Source organism: Dreissena polymorpha, chromosome 15 (assembly GCF_020536995.1).
Source record: "Dreissena polymorpha isolate Duluth1 chromosome 15, UMN_Dpol_1.0, whole genome shotgun sequence".
Taxonomy (NCBI): domain Eukaryota; kingdom Metazoa; phylum Mollusca; class Bivalvia; order Myida; family Dreissenidae; genus Dreissena; species Dreissena polymorpha.
In genome coordinates this window covers 25,830,739-25,849,045 of record NC_068369.1, presented here as the reverse complement: position 1 = coordinate 25,849,045, position 18,307 = coordinate 25,830,739, and the positions used below count along the sequence as shown (strand labels likewise).

General features: G+C 32.4%; 1 long non-coding RNA gene across 1 annotated transcript; it reads right to left on the bottom strand.

The window, feature by feature from the left end:
• Positions 1-12,217: 12,217 nt before the first annotated feature.
• Positions 12,218-15,395, bottom strand: LOC127861135 (uncharacterized). Its single transcript, XR_008040091.1, has 3 exons — positions 14,767-15,395; positions 12,841-13,029; positions 12,218-12,425 (listed from the first exon to the last, which is right to left on the bottom strand). It is a non-coding gene; the product is annotated as an uncharacterized LOC127861135 (long non-coding RNA).
• Between the last annotated feature and the right edge of the window lie 2,912 nt (positions 15,396-18,307).

Genomic DNA, 18,307 nt, shown 5'->3' with positions numbered 1-18,307 from the left:
TGGTTGGACGGTATTTCAAAAATAAAATAATAATAATAAATATTTGTGTTTTTTTAACAGTTTCATAAAAAAATTGGGGGTGGGGTGGGGGGTATAGTGTGAGGGTGTGGTGGTCATTTGTGAGATGATCTTTAAAAAAAAATAGGGGGGATTCGGGGGGTGAGGAGGGGGAGGGCACGGGGGATGGTTTGGGTGGAGTCTATTGTGGTATGTCAGGTAAGAGTAGTTTTGTCAAAGTATCAATCAAATCTAATCATAAATAAAGAAGTTATGGCAATTTTAGCAAAATTTAAGAATTTGACCTTGAGAGTCAAGGTCATTCAAAGTTCAAGGTAAAATTCAACTTGCCAGGTACAGTAACCTCATGATAGCATGAACGTATTTGAAGTTTGAAAGCAATAGCCTTGATACTTTAGAAATAAAGTGGATCGAAACACAAAATTTAACCATATATCCAAAGTTACTAAGTCAAAAAAGGGCCATAATTCCGTAAAAATGACAACCAGAGTTATGCAACTTGTCTTTTTACTGTACCCTTATGATAGTTTGCGAGTGTTCCAAGTATGAAAGCAATATCTATGATACTTTAGGGGTAAAGTGGACCAAAACACAAAACTTAACCAAATTTTCAATTTTCTAAGTATAAAGGGCCCATAATTCCGTCCAAATGCCAGTCAGAGTTACATAACTTTGCCTTCACATTCCCCTTATAATAGTTAATAAGTGTTGCAAGTATGAAAGCAATAGCTTTGATACTGTAGGAATAAAGTGGACCATAACACAAAACTTAACCAAATTTTCAATTTTCTAAGTGTAAAAAGGGCACATAATTCTGTCAAAATGCCAGTCAGAGTTACATTACTTTGCATGCACAGTCCGCTTATAAAAGTGTTGCAAGTATGAACGCATTAGCTTTGATACTTAAGGAATAAAATGGACCTTAACACAAAACTTAACCAAAATTTTAAATTTTCTAAGTATAAAAAGAGCACATAATTCTGTCAAAATGCACGCCAGAGTTATCTTACTTTGCCTGCTCACTCCCCTCATGATAGTTATTAAGTGTACCAAGTTTGAATGCAATAGCATTGATACTTTTTGAGAAAAGTGGACCTAAACGCAAAACTTAACCGGACGCCAACGCCGACGCCGACGTGATGACAATAGCTCATAATTTATTTTCAGAAAAATTATGAGCTAAAAAGGAAAGACCTGATGATCCAAATAATTAGGGGCATCACTCTGCTGAGTGTAATTGAAAAACTGTTTACTAGTGCAATTAATACCAGACTTTCTGTCTGGGCCGAATCTTATCATATCCTACTAGAAGCGCAAGCAGGATTTAGAGCTAAAATGGGTACAACGGATATTTTTTCTTTACATGGCCTAATAACTCATTTCCTAAACCAAATAATTATTTTGCTTATTTGTTGACTTTACAAAGGCTTATGATTTTATTGTTAGATATAACATAATTATGGTTTAAAATATATAAACTTGGTATCCGTGGTAGACTTTTTTCAGTTATAAAATCCATGTACGTGCATTTGTAAAATATAGCAAGACTCCAAAATAACATGGGATATGCTTTTGAAAGCTATTTAGGCCTTAGGCAAGGGCAGTGCCTCTCACCGAAATTGTTTTCTTTATACATAAACGATTTTAGAAGATACATTAAAGGGACAAAAGGTGTTGATATTGGGGCTCTGAAATGTTTCTTATTGTTGTATGCAAACGATACCGTCATATTAAAAAATTCTGCTGTTGAATGCAAAAAGGTCTGAATATACTTTGTGAATACTGCAAACAATGGAAGTTATTGGTAAATATTAACAAAACTTACATACTCATTTTCATGAAGGGTGGCAGATTATCACCAAATAAAGAGTTTGTATACGATGGGGTAAGCAATGAAATTGTTAACAAGTTTACATACTTAGGAATTATCATCACACCAGGAGGGTCACTTGTGCAGGTGACTAAAACGCTAGCGGGGCAGGTATAAAAGGCATTATTTCAACTCGGAAAGTATTAAAGCAATTCGTTAACATTAACCCAAGTCACAAAATTGAACTTTGTGACAAACTCATTATGCCAATTTTACTGTATGGGTCAGAAATATTGGGCTCAATAAAGCGAATACATGTAGAGAGAATACACACACATTTTTTTAAAGTATACTTTGTCTGTATAACCTTGTAAACAGAACGACGCTGTGTTATCTGAGACGGGTAGATTTGATCTTTGAACATTAAGTACATTAAATATGATAAAGTATTGGTATAAAGTAATACGCGTACCTGACCATAAATACATTTGTGTTGTTTACCAAATTATGCTGGAGGATTTAGAAGCAAGTCCTTCAAAGCATAATTGGGCTAACAAATAAGGGATGTGCTAAGCGTTTTAGGTTTTTATCATGTATGGCTACAACAAAGTGTTGGAGACTTTCAAATGTTTACTGCACTTTTTAAACAAAGGATTTCGAACAATTGTTAACAAAACGTCGGATGCAGAATTTGTGATTCTAGTAGAGCATCATTTTATAACAGTATCTTTCAATTTGAGTATCAGTTCTATCTTTCTTGTGTTAATATCGAAAAGTATAGAATTGCCCTGAGTAAGCTAAAGTTGTCCTCCCATAGACTTAATATAGAAACTGGTAGATGGAACAATACGGAGCGAGCTAGTAGAACTTGTCCCAAATGTATCGTCTTAGAAGACGAATATCATTTACTGTTCGAATGTAGAATTTACTCTGAACTTAGGCGTAGATACATTCCATTATACTATTATCGCCAACCAAGCATGTTTAAATCTATTGATTTAATGACATCTAAAAATGTTAAAGTAATAAAAAAATCTGGTTGATTTTGTTTATAGAGCTTTTGAAATGAGAAGAATTTTTTTAATGAATAACATGATCAAAAGCAGTTGTTTAAGGTGAATATATTGCACATTATACTATTATCGCCAAGTGTTTAAAACTATTGATTTGATATGCATTGTGTATGTTACGTTTTGACGTCATTGATTATGTTAATATGTTTGTGATTAATTAAAGGGATCTTTTTAAGATTTGGTAAATTGACAAAATTGAAAAAAAATGTTTCAGAGTCGCAAATTTTAGGTTAAGTTATGATATTTGTGAGGAAACAGTATTACTGAACATTTTCCATGGTCTAATATAGCCATTATATGCATCTTTTGACGATTTAAAAACCTAAAAATTATAAAGCGTTGCAACGCGAAACGATTGAATAATTTGGAGAGTTATGTTGTTGTTTAAATTTGTGAAACTACGAAGATTGCTTAAAGAACGTATAAAATACGCATCTCAAGTATGCTTGGCCGGATAGCTCAGTTGGCTAATGCGTTTTTACTTCAGGATTCCGAGGTCACTGGTTCGAGCCCTGCTGCGGGCTACTTTTTTCCCTTTTTTAAATTTTATTTTTGATTGTTTACTGGAGCTTTTAAAATTTAATGTTTACATTTATCATTATAATGCATTTAATGACAAACTGCAAAGCATGCCAAAATCTGTGAAAAGGCCCCTTAAATATATCAGCCTGTGTTTTTAAAGATTGCATAAGACCAGAGCATCTTGTAGTCGGTTCGACCGACTTAGATATGCGTAAAATTAGTATATTGTCTTACATAGTAATTAAGAACATCGTTGAATTAAATAATATGCATTGTGTATGTTACGTTTTGACGACATTGACTTTGTTTATACGATTATAATAATGCTCATGGGCCTTTTTGACCAAACACATTGTGTTATATCGGATTTGAATACAAAGTTCATCTTCTTCTTCTGTAAAAGTTAATATCAAATATGTCATTTCATATTTTATTTTATACTCGTTTCGCATCAAATAGCATAATGTATGGATATCAGCTAATTGTTAAATAATGTAACTTAAGATCTGTAATCTAGTTGCTTACTTAAATTAGAATCTTTGGTTAAAAAATTCCAAGGTACTGTATGATTGAGGCATGCAAGATATGTAGATTGGTTGGTACGAGTGAAGTGTGGGTGTTACTTTTCTTAAGGGATGAATGGGTTCTAGTATGATGAAGAATTCAACAATTACAGACTGGAAACATAGGGTCCGGATTGATTTAGGCAATGTTATTTTCATGATAAAAGACATTGTACTTATTATGAAAATAAATAAAATAATAAAGGAACGATTTCAAACAGAAGCAAATTGTTGCGTCATATAATGTTTCACTTAACAATACAAAATTCCATCCCGATCGCAAATATGCCATTACCAAGAATACAGGCGGAATTTGATTCTATTGTCCTTCGTCGTTAGCTGGCTCATATTGTAGTCAAATGATCACATGTGCAATTTTAAATAAAAATATTTACTCATTACTCAGATATGTAAGTTTTAAAAGTGTTGCGTGAGAAAAATCACCAAGTGTAGTAAAAGGCGATATACATGTTATTCCAATTTATTTTCAATTTCATAATTCTAGGAAAGTTTTTACACGAGAAAAACATAACATTAATTTAAGAAAAACAATATGGCTCGTATGAATATTTAGGAACGATACGGCTCAATCGGCATGTTGCACGCCGGTCAGCTATAAAGACGTGTAAGTTTATGCGTTTTAATTTTAACATTGTTTTTATTTTACGTTGTACGAGTTTGCGAATTTGACTTTTGAAGTGACGTTTTTAATTTGTTAAGTTTTATATTTTGTTGTTTTTCAATTTCAATTAAATTTTCAGAAATTATCAGATATGTGCTGCATTATTCTTGGTCCACATTTCAACACAAGCCGTTCAAAAATAAGGGAGCTATATTGATATGATTAAGTGATGCGTTAGAAAAGTCTCCGAGTGTACATACCACAACAAGAGTCTTCATCTTCACAAGTACGCGGTTCGTCCGTCTGAGATTTTGGCTCTGGCTCTTGCTCTTAAAATATTACAATACAAATATTATGTTTCATGCCACTGTTTTATTAGCACCCATATAAGTTACTATGGAAATGATTAACATATGTTAAAACAAGTATAACATAATAAATTATTAGTTTCGCTATGCATCATGAAGTACAGAAATTATGAAAATATGAAATTCAACATAATATTAGATTCTGGTCAATGCATTTGTGTTGCCTTATAATAACTAATGGTCACCAAAATTTATTATGTGTTTGTTCTGATACAATTGTAGTTACCATAACCATTATAAATATATTTCATGTTACTTTCAAATATTTGTAAACATGCATGTAATTGTCTTCATAATACTGGAATTTGTTTGAATACAACTGTTAATGGCAGTTTCGATAATTAAGAATGTGTGCGTTAAGTCAACAATTGTACAAAAACTATTTATAGTAGCATTACTATTCAAAATCAACGAACATTTCGTACAATTGTTTGTAAAAAATGGTTGGTACGAGTGAAGTGTGGGTGTTACTTTTCTTAAGGGATGAATGGGTTCTAGTATGATGAAGAATTCAACAATTACAGACTGGAAACATAGGGTCCGGATTGATTTAGGCAATGTTATTTTCATGATAAAAGACATTGTACTTATTATGAAAATAAATAAAATAATAAAGGAACGATTTCAAACAGAAGCAAATTGTTGCGTCATATAATGTTTCACTTAACTATACAAAATTCCATCCCGATCGCAAATATGCCATTACCAAGATAATCCAGTTAAAGTGATTCTCTTTCATGGCGTTTCGTTTAAAATAACTATTGACAACACGACTTCTAATATATATGATAAATATGTACATGTTTTAAAACGTCCACTAATGTTGTCTCATGAAAATAATTGAAATGATACAAGCAATGCCATAGCATATTTAGTCATATGTGTGAGGGTAAATAGTGCTATGAAACAAAATGGTCTTTTTGGCCAAAAGGTTTCACATGCAGTCAAGGTCGGAGACGTAACCTGGTGATCTAGTTTTTAAACCTTTTGACCCTTATTCAAACATGAAAGCGATATTGAAACAGGACAACAATGATGGCCCATTAGACATCACCGAGTTCACGGACATAAATTGCTGAAGACCTTACGATGTGATCTAGTAGACCACACTTGAACCTAATTCAAACATGGTCTTTAGATTGCCATGGTAACATTCTGATCCAGTTTCCGCAAGACTGAGTAATAAATGTAAACATCAGATTAGACCTGGTTACTTTGATTAACACTGTGCCTAATTATTGTCTCAATAAATATTTTTACAAAGTTTCACAAGCTTGGGTCATACATGTTCCACTAGAATGGTAAAAAGATTTATCAGAGATTTTAACTGGTGAAACACTTTTTTTTAACGCATATGACCAAAGAAACACTTGAAATAGAAATTTAAATATACACATAATGACCAAGTATAATAAACGTCAAATCATAAAAGCTACTTCTGGAGTGATAAAACGAAATTTTCATATGATTCAACCTGGTTTTTAAATTCGAGTAATCAAGCTTTAAACTTGAATTACAAATATCATGCTTAACATTATGACCAAATTGTATCAACATTATGTTATAAATTTGACGTTTGTACTCGCAACATCACTTTTCTAACATTTAACCCGGCGACCTAGTTTTTGGAACGAAGTGACAATAGAATCAAATTCCGCCTGTATTTAGTCAAGATAAAGATTCTAATCAAGTTTGGTTAAGATTGAGTCCTAATGGTTCCCTCAGGATTGGAATCAAAGTTGTTGTCATATTTGACCAGATGACTTTTTTGGATAAACGTTGACGACAAACGACGCACAACACAAGACAAGTGTCCCCAGATATACACATACCACAATAGCTCACGATGAGCACGTCGTTCTGACATAAGCGAAAACAATTAAAGACGCTATTTTTCAATTGAAGTTAGAATCGTCAATTCAGAGATATCTTACACACTCAATAATTATAAATTGAGTATGTGTCTGCAATTTAAGATCATGGCAATTCCATAATCAAAGATCAAAATGTTCAATAAACAGGAGTTAAGAACAGTAAAATTGATGAAATACAGCTTTTTCACATGACGCTTTGGATCTACATGTGTTGACAGTTTTCCCACCACACATTGTCAACAGTATTGCTATCAACTGAAAAGAATATCCATCAATCTATTATATAAATCTTATATTATAAGTTGTGTACATCTTTATAGGTAAGATTGAACATTTTAAATTGAATGGCATAACGTAATTCTGTATTTTTTTAAAGCAAATCCTGTAATACATTTTTGATTTTAACGAATATAAGGTATTGTACATGTTTGAACATATGCATGTTTTGAATATATTTTTCAATATAATATTACGTTTGATTGTTTTTTAAAATACATTTCAACCTTGAATTGTGTAGCTTTGAAACAAAATGTATTGCAACTCATTCTAAAATAAGAAATAATAGTTAACACATTTAATTTAATCTCTATTGTTTTCAGTTTGACACATTCTAAACGCTTGTCTAAACATTGGTGAATTATACAGTAAAACTTTATAAAAGTTATATAGTATTTAACTAGATGTTCAACAAACGTTAATTGTATCACACTGACACAATTCTCAGATTGCACACAAATTATTGATGTATGAACAATAATCACTATAATCACGTAATTATAAAGGATAATGGTTGTTTTCCAGATGTATTTAACTAGATTAAATTCAAGACTTCATAACATTAAAACGATCAAATACCATTTAACGGCTTGTGTAGGTTATGGCTACGAGGTTCCCACATTTAAAGACACAACATCAAAATTAATTATGGTATGTAGTATTGCTCCATAATTTATAGTAGGCATTAAGCATGTAAGCATTAATAATAAGCAAAATATCAAATAAATGTTCATGAAGTGATCAGGCGTGGAAAGAACATAGTCTTTGATTGAGGCATAACTTAAGTTTTGATTTATTTAAAGTGACCTGACCTTATGGCTTTTTTCAAGGATATTACCCAGTGACCTAGGTTTAACACCACATGAACCTTATATAAACGTAGTCTAGATATTGTCAAAATAAACACGTTGACGAAGTTTCCTCAGCACTTAATAATACATTTTGCATCTAGGGTGGTAACACGCTTATTTGGAAACAATATCATTTTATTCAAAGAATTAATTAAAGTGATATTATGGGCATCTAACAGTTTATAGGTGTCTATCGCAAACGTTGTTTATGTTTGGTGTTTTCACTTCATATACACTTATACTTGTTAATGCAGCATCAATATACTAAGACAATATCCCGGAGCAAGAAAAATAATGCATTTGAATATCAACCGTTCTTACGTTTTGACAACTGACGACAGAAATGATTCGCTTTACGATGTGAATCTAAATGTAGTTTTAACGGAGATTCGTTCATACGACACAATTTTGTTTTACGGATCATTTCGGCATAGAGGACTCACCAGCCATGTAAAATATCGAATATAATATATATTTTTTTTATAAACAACTGGTAGCAAGATGAGTTGCAGATAATTAGTCAGTAACCACATTTTAACTAACTCTTTTTTACCTGTTAATTCTATTCAGCTCAATTGACCAGTGAAAAATGCCCATAATATCAACTTAAGTGACATTTTTTACATTCGGATGGCAACACGCTTACTTGGAAACAATACCATTTGTTCCAAGAATTGAATACGTGACATAGTTTTCAACACACAAGATTAATGTTTGAACTTGGCCGTGGCATCACTATTAAATAATTGTTCTAGATTTGAACGATGTTTTTCAAACAGTTTAACTACTAACCTAGTTTTGGAACATACTTATCTAAGATTGGAACTCTTGGTCTATACGCTTTTTTATAATGCTGACCAAGTTGTATCAATGTTGCAAAAATGTGACATAAAGATTGATAACGAGCCCAAACGTTCATGGTTATTCGAAGAAATATATTATTATTGTAAAGGATCCACAAACAAGGTGTGCAAAGTGTACTTATATGTTTCACAAACTGGCAAATTTAATTACGGTAAAAAAAGACTTATATTAGAGATACGCAAACAATTAAAAGACGAATATTGTGTGTACTTAATGCATATAATACGCTTGGGGACTTTTCTAACGCATCACTTTTCAAACTTGAATATCTCAGTTAAGAGTAAAGATATTGATTAATTTTTTTACATACGATCATTTGACTACATTCTATGCAAACTCACGATAAAATCATTCAGCTGTGACTAATTTCCAAGTTAAGCTAGAATCGTCAATGTAGAGATATCTAACACACTCAATAAGTATAAATTGATCATGTCTGCAGATAAGGGTCTTATTAAGTCCAATGTAACACATCAAAATGTTTAATCAACAGGAGTTTAGAACAGTAATATTTATAAAATGCAGCTTCTGCACATGACGCTTTGGATCTGCATGTGGTGAAAATTTTCGCACCACACATTATTAAACAAAATTGCTGTATCAAATTAAAAAATATCCAGCAATTTATTATACAAATCTTATATTAAAGCGATATTATACGATTTTTTATATGTTTTTAATTGTATTATATTGATAAAATATGTTACAATAACACAAAATAGGCAAGAAAAATTATAAATTAAAGCCGAATTTCATAAAATACAGCAAAGGCAATTTAGCGCCCCGAGCCGATTGTGACGTACATATTTTCCTACAATAACAGAAGCATTCGTCTTTGTATTAGGATCGGAGTTCGTGTGTCGTATGAATAGATATTGTTGCAGGAATTTCAAATGAACCGTTAAACTAAGTTTAGAATCACATCGTACATGTATGGTATACATGCTGGCGAATTCGACTGTACAGCCGTTTTCAATTTCAGAATTAAATATCTGGCGTATTTGACACACGTTTTGTGGAATCTTTACAATATTAATATATTTCTTCGAATTATAAAAACTCCTTGTCAGAATGTGTAATTGCACGGTACTAATGAAGAGATCGGGAAGATCTGGTCAGTTGGTGTCTGTCGTCTGTTATATTATTGTGCGAATAGTGTATCATGAATGTTCAGCTCATTATCAATCTTTAAGTTAATGGCACAGATTTGCTAAACATTGATAAAACTTGGTCAGCATTATGAAAAAACGTCTAGACCAAGTAGTTCAAATCTTGGTTAAGTATGTTCCAAAACTAGGTTACTAGTTTAACTGATAGAAAAACATCTTTTCAATCTAGAACAAACAATTATTTAATATTGATGCTACGTCTAAATTCAAACATGTATCTAGTGTGTTGAAAACTATGTCACGTTATCAATGCTTGGAATAAATGGTATCGTTTCCAGATAAGCGTGTTGCCATCCGAAATTCAAAATGTATCATTAAGTGCTGATGAAACCTCGTCAGTATGCTTATCTTGACATTATCTAGACCACGTTTATAAAGGTCATGTGGTGTCAAAACTAGGTCACTGAACATATCCTTGAAAAAACACATTTAAACACCAGAGGTTTGAGATCATGTCACTGTTAGTTTAAATAGATCAAAACTTTACTTATAACCCTATGAAAGATTATGTTCTTCCCATGCCGTATCACTTCCGAAACATTTATTTGATTTTTTGCGGATTGTTTATGCTTGCATGGTGAATGCCTACCATATATTCTGGAGAAACAATACCAAAATTATTTGTGCTTTTGAGTCTTAAAATGTGCGAACCTCATAACAATAACCTATAAAAGCCGTTTTACAGTATTTGATTTTTTTTTTTGTTATGAAGTCTTAAATTTAATCTAATGAAAAAATCTGGAAAATAACCATCGTCCTTTATATTAACGCGACTGTAATGAGTATTGTTCATAAATCAATAATTGGTGTGCGATATGAGAATGGTGTCAGTGTGATGCAATTAACGTTTGTTAAACATCTAGTTATATTCTACTATATAGCTTTTATAAAGTTTTACTGTATGATACAACAATGCTTTGACAAACGTTTAAAATGTGTCAAACAGAGAACAATAGAGGTTAACTGTAATGTGTTAACTAGTTTTTCTCATTTTAGAAAGAGTTGCAATACATGTTGTTTCATAGCAGCACAATTCAAGATTATTATTTATTTGAAATGAAATGAAACGTAATGTGATAATGGAAAATATATTCGAAACATACATATGTGCAAACATGTACAATACCTTATATTCGTTAAAAACAAAAATGTATTAAAGAATTGAATTTCAAAAAATACAAAACGTTTTTATGTTATTCCAATCAATACGTTAAATCGTACCTTTAAAGATGTACATACCTTTTAAATTGTGCATCTTTAACAAAAGATTTCCCCAAATACACAGTATGTCCGTCTCAGACTGTTGCTCTGGCTTTTGCGCTTCAGACTGTGGCTCTGGCTTTTGCGCTTAAAATATTAAAATACAAATGTTATTTTTCAGTCAACTGTTTTATTAGCACCCACATTAGTTACTATGCAAAGGATGAACATATTATAAAACAAGTTTTGCAAAATAAATTTTTCGTTTCGCTATGCATTATAAAGTACAGAAGGAACTTCAACTAAATATTAGATTGAGTTTAAAGTGTTTGTATTGCCTATTGACGACTAATGGTAAACACAATTTATTATTTGTATGTACTAATTACAATCGTAGTTACCATTTTATTATGCCACGACAGCGCATTTACGTTGGAGACGCTGACATGATATTTTAAAGTGTTATCGGATACCCATCCGATAACAGTTTTAAGCTCCGCCCATCAATATCCGTTTTAAAACTCCGCCCATATTTGGTTTACTCAATGATTTTTTTAGCGTTCCATGTTTTAGCCCCGCCCATTCTGAGAACTACTTTTTTGTAGGCGTGGTATGTCGCTTCTTTGATTTAAATGGAAACAAACAGCGATTCATATTTTATTCAGAAGTTAGAACATTAATAAACAATAAGTTTTTTTTTTAAACAAAACTAACACTTTATTAAGTATATATCTATAGGGAAATATAAATTAAATGAGCATTAATCAATGGAAAAAAAATAAACAAATACAAAGGTGCACCGCTACCATTCATAAGCTGCAATTTAAAACAGTAATGATAAACATTTATCACGTAACACAAATATACTTAACACGTTTTAAATAAAATATGACAGATTTGATCAGTTAAAGAAGAATTTATGACAAATATTCACTAAACATCTGGTCTAAGATTATATAAAAAAATAACTAATTCTTTACAAATGCTTTCCTTTTTAGTGTCATTCATATAAAAAGCAAGGCAAACAGGTGAATAGCATACAAAATGAATTATCATTGACAAAGTAAAATAATTAATACTTGATTGAGATGCTTTGCGAATGCCTGTCATGCCTAATAATACATGACAATTTCAATTTTTAAGTGTCTGAAATCAAACTTTCACAAAAAAAATGATTCTATCTCCACAACCAAACAGGAAATTTGTGTGGTCAACCTGAAAATAAAATAAGGATTCCTTTAGAAAAAAAAAACATCATCAAACATTAATTGCATAACTGCTTTAACCCTTTCAGTGCTGGAACCGAATTTTGAAGGCCTTTACAAACAGTTTGGATCCAGATGAGACGCCACAAAACGTGGCGTCTCATCTGGATCCAAACTGTTTTCTATTCTGATAGTAATCTTTGAAAAAAATAAAGAAAATGCTTATTTTACAAATTCAGCAGACGACATTTTAGCAGACGACAAATTTCCCAGCATGCAAAGGGTTAAAAATAAAAATCCAGATACATAATTTGTATTAAAATTGAAACTTTATAAATATAGTGACATATAGATTTATAACATGTTCAGATAAAACAATTACATAAATACTCTCAAAAATAAATTTGTCGAGAAAAAAGTATTACCTTTCCGACAAATTAATTAGATGGGTTGATGTGAAGCTGTGCCGGGATGCAGTTGGGGGGGGGGGGGAATATCTCGAGTTGGTTGAGAGGCAGAGAAAGACTCGGACAAGTGCAACTGACGAGGGTAGAACTGTGCCTCCAAGAATTTTGGTAGATATCATCACCCATGGAATGTGTGGTCGCAACTTTCTGCCATTAAAAGAAAAACATTTCATATTATAATAAAATAAAACAAATCCAACAGGAGATAACATTTCAAAATAGAGTGTTTTAATAACATTTTTATGGCACAACTTGAACAAATTACAACTTTAATAGACACAATATTATTAAAGGGATCTTTTCACGCTTTGGTAAATTGAAAAAATTGAAAAAAGTTGTTTCAGATTCGCACATTTTCGTTTTAGTTATGATATTTGTAAGGAAACAGTAATACTGAACATTTACCATGGTCTAATATAGCCATTATATGCATCTTTTGACGATTTTAAAACCTAAAAATTATAAAGCGTTGCAACGCGAAACGATTGAATAATTTGGAGAGTTCTGTTTTTGTCGTTAAATTTTGTGAAACTACGAATATTGCTTATTTAACGTATTAAATACGTCAAGTATGTGTACTCGGCGGAATAGCTCAGTAGGCTAAAGCGTTTTTACTTCAGGACTTTGGCAGGACTCCAGGGGTCACTGGTTCGAAACCTGCTCCGGGCAATGTTTTTTCCTTTTTTTAATTTTATTCTTGATTTTTTACTGGAGCTTTTACGATCCAATGTTTACAGTTATCAATATAAAGCATTTAATGAATAAGTTAAAAAATGCCAAAATCTGTGAAAAGGCCCCTTTAATACAAAATGATAAAAAAATAATTAAGAATTTCTTTTAACTTAAAATATTTTTATTATGGAATATTTTTTTGCCTATTAAGGGAATAGGTGTTTGTTTTCCTAATTTGAGAAATTTGCGACTCAAATTTTCACAATTTAAATCAGTTCGGGACTCAAATTTTCACAATTTTAAAAAAAGTTTGCAACTCATTTTTTCACAATGTTGATCTGTGGGCGACACAATTTTGAACAGTTTTCGACACATGTTTTCAAAAAAGTTGCACAGTGCGCAACTCATTTGTTCACAGTTTTCAACAGTGAATTTTTTTATGAACAGTGCGTGACTCAATTTGTTCACAATTTTGAATAGCGTGCAACTCATTTTTTTAAATTGTGAACAGTGCGCGACTCATTTTTCCACCATGTTGAATAAACAGTGCGCGACTCCTTTTTTTCCAAATTTTTAACAGTGCGCGACTCATTTTTACAAATATTGAACAATGCGCAACTCATGTGTTTTCACAATTTAAAGAGTTTGTGACTTATTTTTTTGTAATTTTGAATGAACAGTGCCCCACAAAATTGTCCCCCATTTTTGAACAGTGCGCAAATGATTGTTCCAAATTTTGTACAGCGCGTGACATGATTTTTTCACAATTTTAAACAGTGCGCAACTCATTTTTCCACAATTTTAAATGAACAGTTCATGACTTATTTTTTTGCAAAAATTTGACAATGAGCAACTCATTTTACAAATTTTGTACAGCGCTTGACTCATTTTTTCAAAATTTTATTTATGAAAAGTGTGCGACTCATTTTTCCACAATTTTGAAATCATAATGAACAGTGGGCAACTAATGTTTCCCACAATTTTGAACAGTGCGCGACTTATTTTTTCAAATTTTGGTACAGTGCGTGTCTCATTTTTTCACAATTTCGAACAGTGCCCAACTCATTTTTCCACAATTTTGAATAAACAGTTCGCAACAGTAGAACAACTGGCACTGATCATTGGTTCATCAGCATGAGAATGGGTGTTAAAAAATGGCACAAATAATGAAACATGTGTGTTTAAGCATGCATACATAACAATGAAACTTACCAACCACTCGGCCAGGAAACATATGGTGCAGAAGCTGCGGGATTCAGCATGCTCTCCCACTGATATTATGCAGATCAGTGGTCAAACTGGCAGTCAACTTATGTTGAGATTTCCCAATTGTAAAGATATTAACCTCAGCAATCTCCAAACACAAACATGTTCATTTATTGTCACTCAAACAGCAATTAATCCATCATGTCACCCTGACAGTCTCAAAACACGATGCAAAACCAAAGCATTTTCGTTTCGTCTAACACACAGCTGGTAACGTCGCTGAATATTGCACAAAAGCAGCTTCATTATGAAGTTCCAGCGACTCGAAATACACGTTCCCCACCCACTTTGACTTCGCACGTGAAGGCCTGTTTTTGGGGGAAAACTGTGAACATCTCACAACTAAACGTATATTACGGAGATGGACAAGTTGAAAAATAAATCACTCTTATCACTTCCAAATTGCGCACTACGTTAAAATCCCGTTCCATTTGATTATTGTATTTATTGTTTGAAATTTTCACTCTACACATTCGCTTTGAAAATAGCGGTTGGTGTGTACTCTTGCCAGTCTTGGAAGTACATGTCGAATGTGTTATTGTAAAAAAATTGGTATTGTGTTTTTAGTGCAGAAATTGTTCTTTTAAGTTTCGATTTCTCGCTTCAGTTTTTGTATTATGTGCGTTTAATTTTGATTGATTGTTGCTTACTTTCGAACTATTTTTATGTGTAAATATATATGCATAGACGCTAGCGGATGTAATCAGGTTGCTACTAATTTGCATATTTATCAATGAATTTAGCGGTTGTTTGTTTTTGTTTTTTTGTGAATATTTCCTTATTTACTTTAAAATGTGGCATAATAAATAGAATATATGGTTGGTGACTTTTGATATCATGTGATATAAGACTCGTCCGATATGGCGTGTGAAAAGGCTCGGCAAGCCTCGCCTTTTCCTACGCCATATCAGACTCGTCTTATATCACATGATATCAAAAGTCACCAACCATATATTCTCTATATAGATGCATTTCATGTGACTTTCAATTATTTTCAAACGCGTATGTAATTGTTTTCATAAGACTGGCATGTGTATGATTACAACTGTTAATGGCAGTTTCGAACATTAAGATTGTGTGATTTAAATGACCAATTGTACACGCATCTATTTCATTGCATTTGTATCAATAACAAATTGCAATTTACAATTTTGATCACAAAAGCAAGGAAGGGCATGTTTATTTTTGCAGCTAAAAGTAAAAACGTTTATTTAGTCAACTTGCAAATGTTTTGTTTATGGAAATGTATTATTTTAAAATAATATCTTATCAATATGTCTATATTTATTTGATGAAGATGTTATTTTTATTCGATGAATTATGTTTAATTTGCCAACATATGAGTGTTGTAGCTTATCATCAATAGTTAATATAGCATACACGCTATTTATATGTTTTCCATTATGCGGAATACCTGTCGTTTTAGTTGTCCCAAAACAACACACTTTGCGTTTCATCCAATATAATGACCTCAAAGGCATATTAAAAGCCGAAGATCTGTATTAGTTACGTAGTATATTTACAATTATAACTTAATATAAATCAAATCCAATACAACAATACTTGTGACTATGCAAAAGAACTAGATTTTTAACTTCATCTTAACTCAGCTATAAAACGGAAACTCTTTGTCTAATTCTAGGTAGAGTGAATTTGAGAGAGAGAGAGAGAGAGAGAGAGAGAGAGAGAGAGAGAGAGAGAGAGAGAGAGAGAGAGAGAGACAGAGAGAGAGAGAGAGAGAGAGAGAGAGAGAGAGAGAGAGAGAGAGAGAGAGAGAGAAGAGAAGAGAGAGAGAAGAGAGCGAGGAGAGAGAGAGGACAGGAGAGAGAGAGAGAGAGAGAGAGAGAAGAGAGCGAGATGCGAGAGAGCGAGCTAGAGAGCGAGAGAGAGAGAGAGAGAGAGAGAGAGAGAGAGAGAGACAGGAGAGAGAAGAGAGAGAGCGAGAGAAAGAGAGAGAGAGAGAGGAGAGAGAGAGACAGAGAGACAGAGAGAGAGACAGAGAGAGAGACAGAGAGAGAGAGAGACAGAGAGCGAGACAGAGAGAGAGACAGCTAGAGAGACAGACACATTCTTGCGGAGGAACACTAAAAACATATATAATATGCTATTTATGAACAACTAAATTCCTTAAACGCGCTGACTTGAAAGATCAATTGAAATACACATGTGTTGGATTTGTCATGATTCAGAGATGTTATTTTTGTGGATTTAAAGATATTCATGTTTGTCAACACTAAGACAAATATGTTCATAAATAAGATTACTCACAAATTATTATCAATCTTATTTCATTTCAACAAAAACATATGTTCATCATAATGTATTTAAAAGATAAATGTTATGTTACCTGCACAGCAACGGTATATTAATAAAAATATCTTCAGGATTGCAAGCCAGGAATAAAACCACAATGATATTACAGCCAGATAGAAACACCAATCACGTTTATCTGAAACAATAATGCGCTTATTAAAATAACGTTCGTATATGAAAGCAAAACCCCCATTATGAACATAACTAAAAAAAACCAACAGGGCCATGATGGCACAAAGTGGTCATTTCAGTACAAAATGGGCATGAAAGTTAAAAGTGGTAATTGTATCATAAAGGGGGATACTAGTACAAAGTGGTAATGCTATAACAAAATGGCCCTGCCGGTACAAAGTTGCCATGTAACTTCAAAGCGGTAATGATATTACAAAGTGGTCATGTTAGTACAAGGTTGTAATGATAGTACATAGTGGTTATGAAAGTGCAAAGTGATAATGATACTACAAACCGGTCACGTAATAGCAAAATGGTCATGTTTATACAAAGTGGTCGTGTTAATACAAATGGATAATGATGGTAAAAAGTGGTAATGATACATGTAGTAAAAATGGTCATGATAGTGCAAAGAGGTCATGTTAGTGCAAAGTGGTTATTAAAGTACAAAGAGGTCATGTTAATGCAAAGTGGTCATGTTCGTATTAATTGGTAATGATAGTTCTTGTCATGTTAATGCAAAGTGGTCATGATAGTACATAGTGGTAACGAAAGTACAAAGTGGTATCCAGTACATAGTGGTAACGATAGTAAAAAGTGGTAATTATAGTACAGATTGGTCATGTTAGTACAATGTGTTAATGATAGCACACAATAGTAATGCTTTTGAAAACTGCTCATATTAGGACACAGATTTTATAATTTGACAAAGTGGTCATGTTAGTACAAACTGGTTAGGAAAATACACAATGGTAATGTTAGTGCAAAGAAGTCATGTTCGTACAAAGTGGTAGTCATAGTAAAAAGTGGTCATGTGAGTGCCAAGTGGTCATGACAGTACAAATTGGTAATTATAGTATAAAGTGGTATTGCAAGTACAAAGTAGATATAATCTTACAAATTGATACTGACCAAGTTTCATTGAGCCATGTATCTGCCCTTGTTTTGACATGGCGACCACAAGGGACCCAGAATAATGCTTAGCTTATCTTTTGTTAAGATT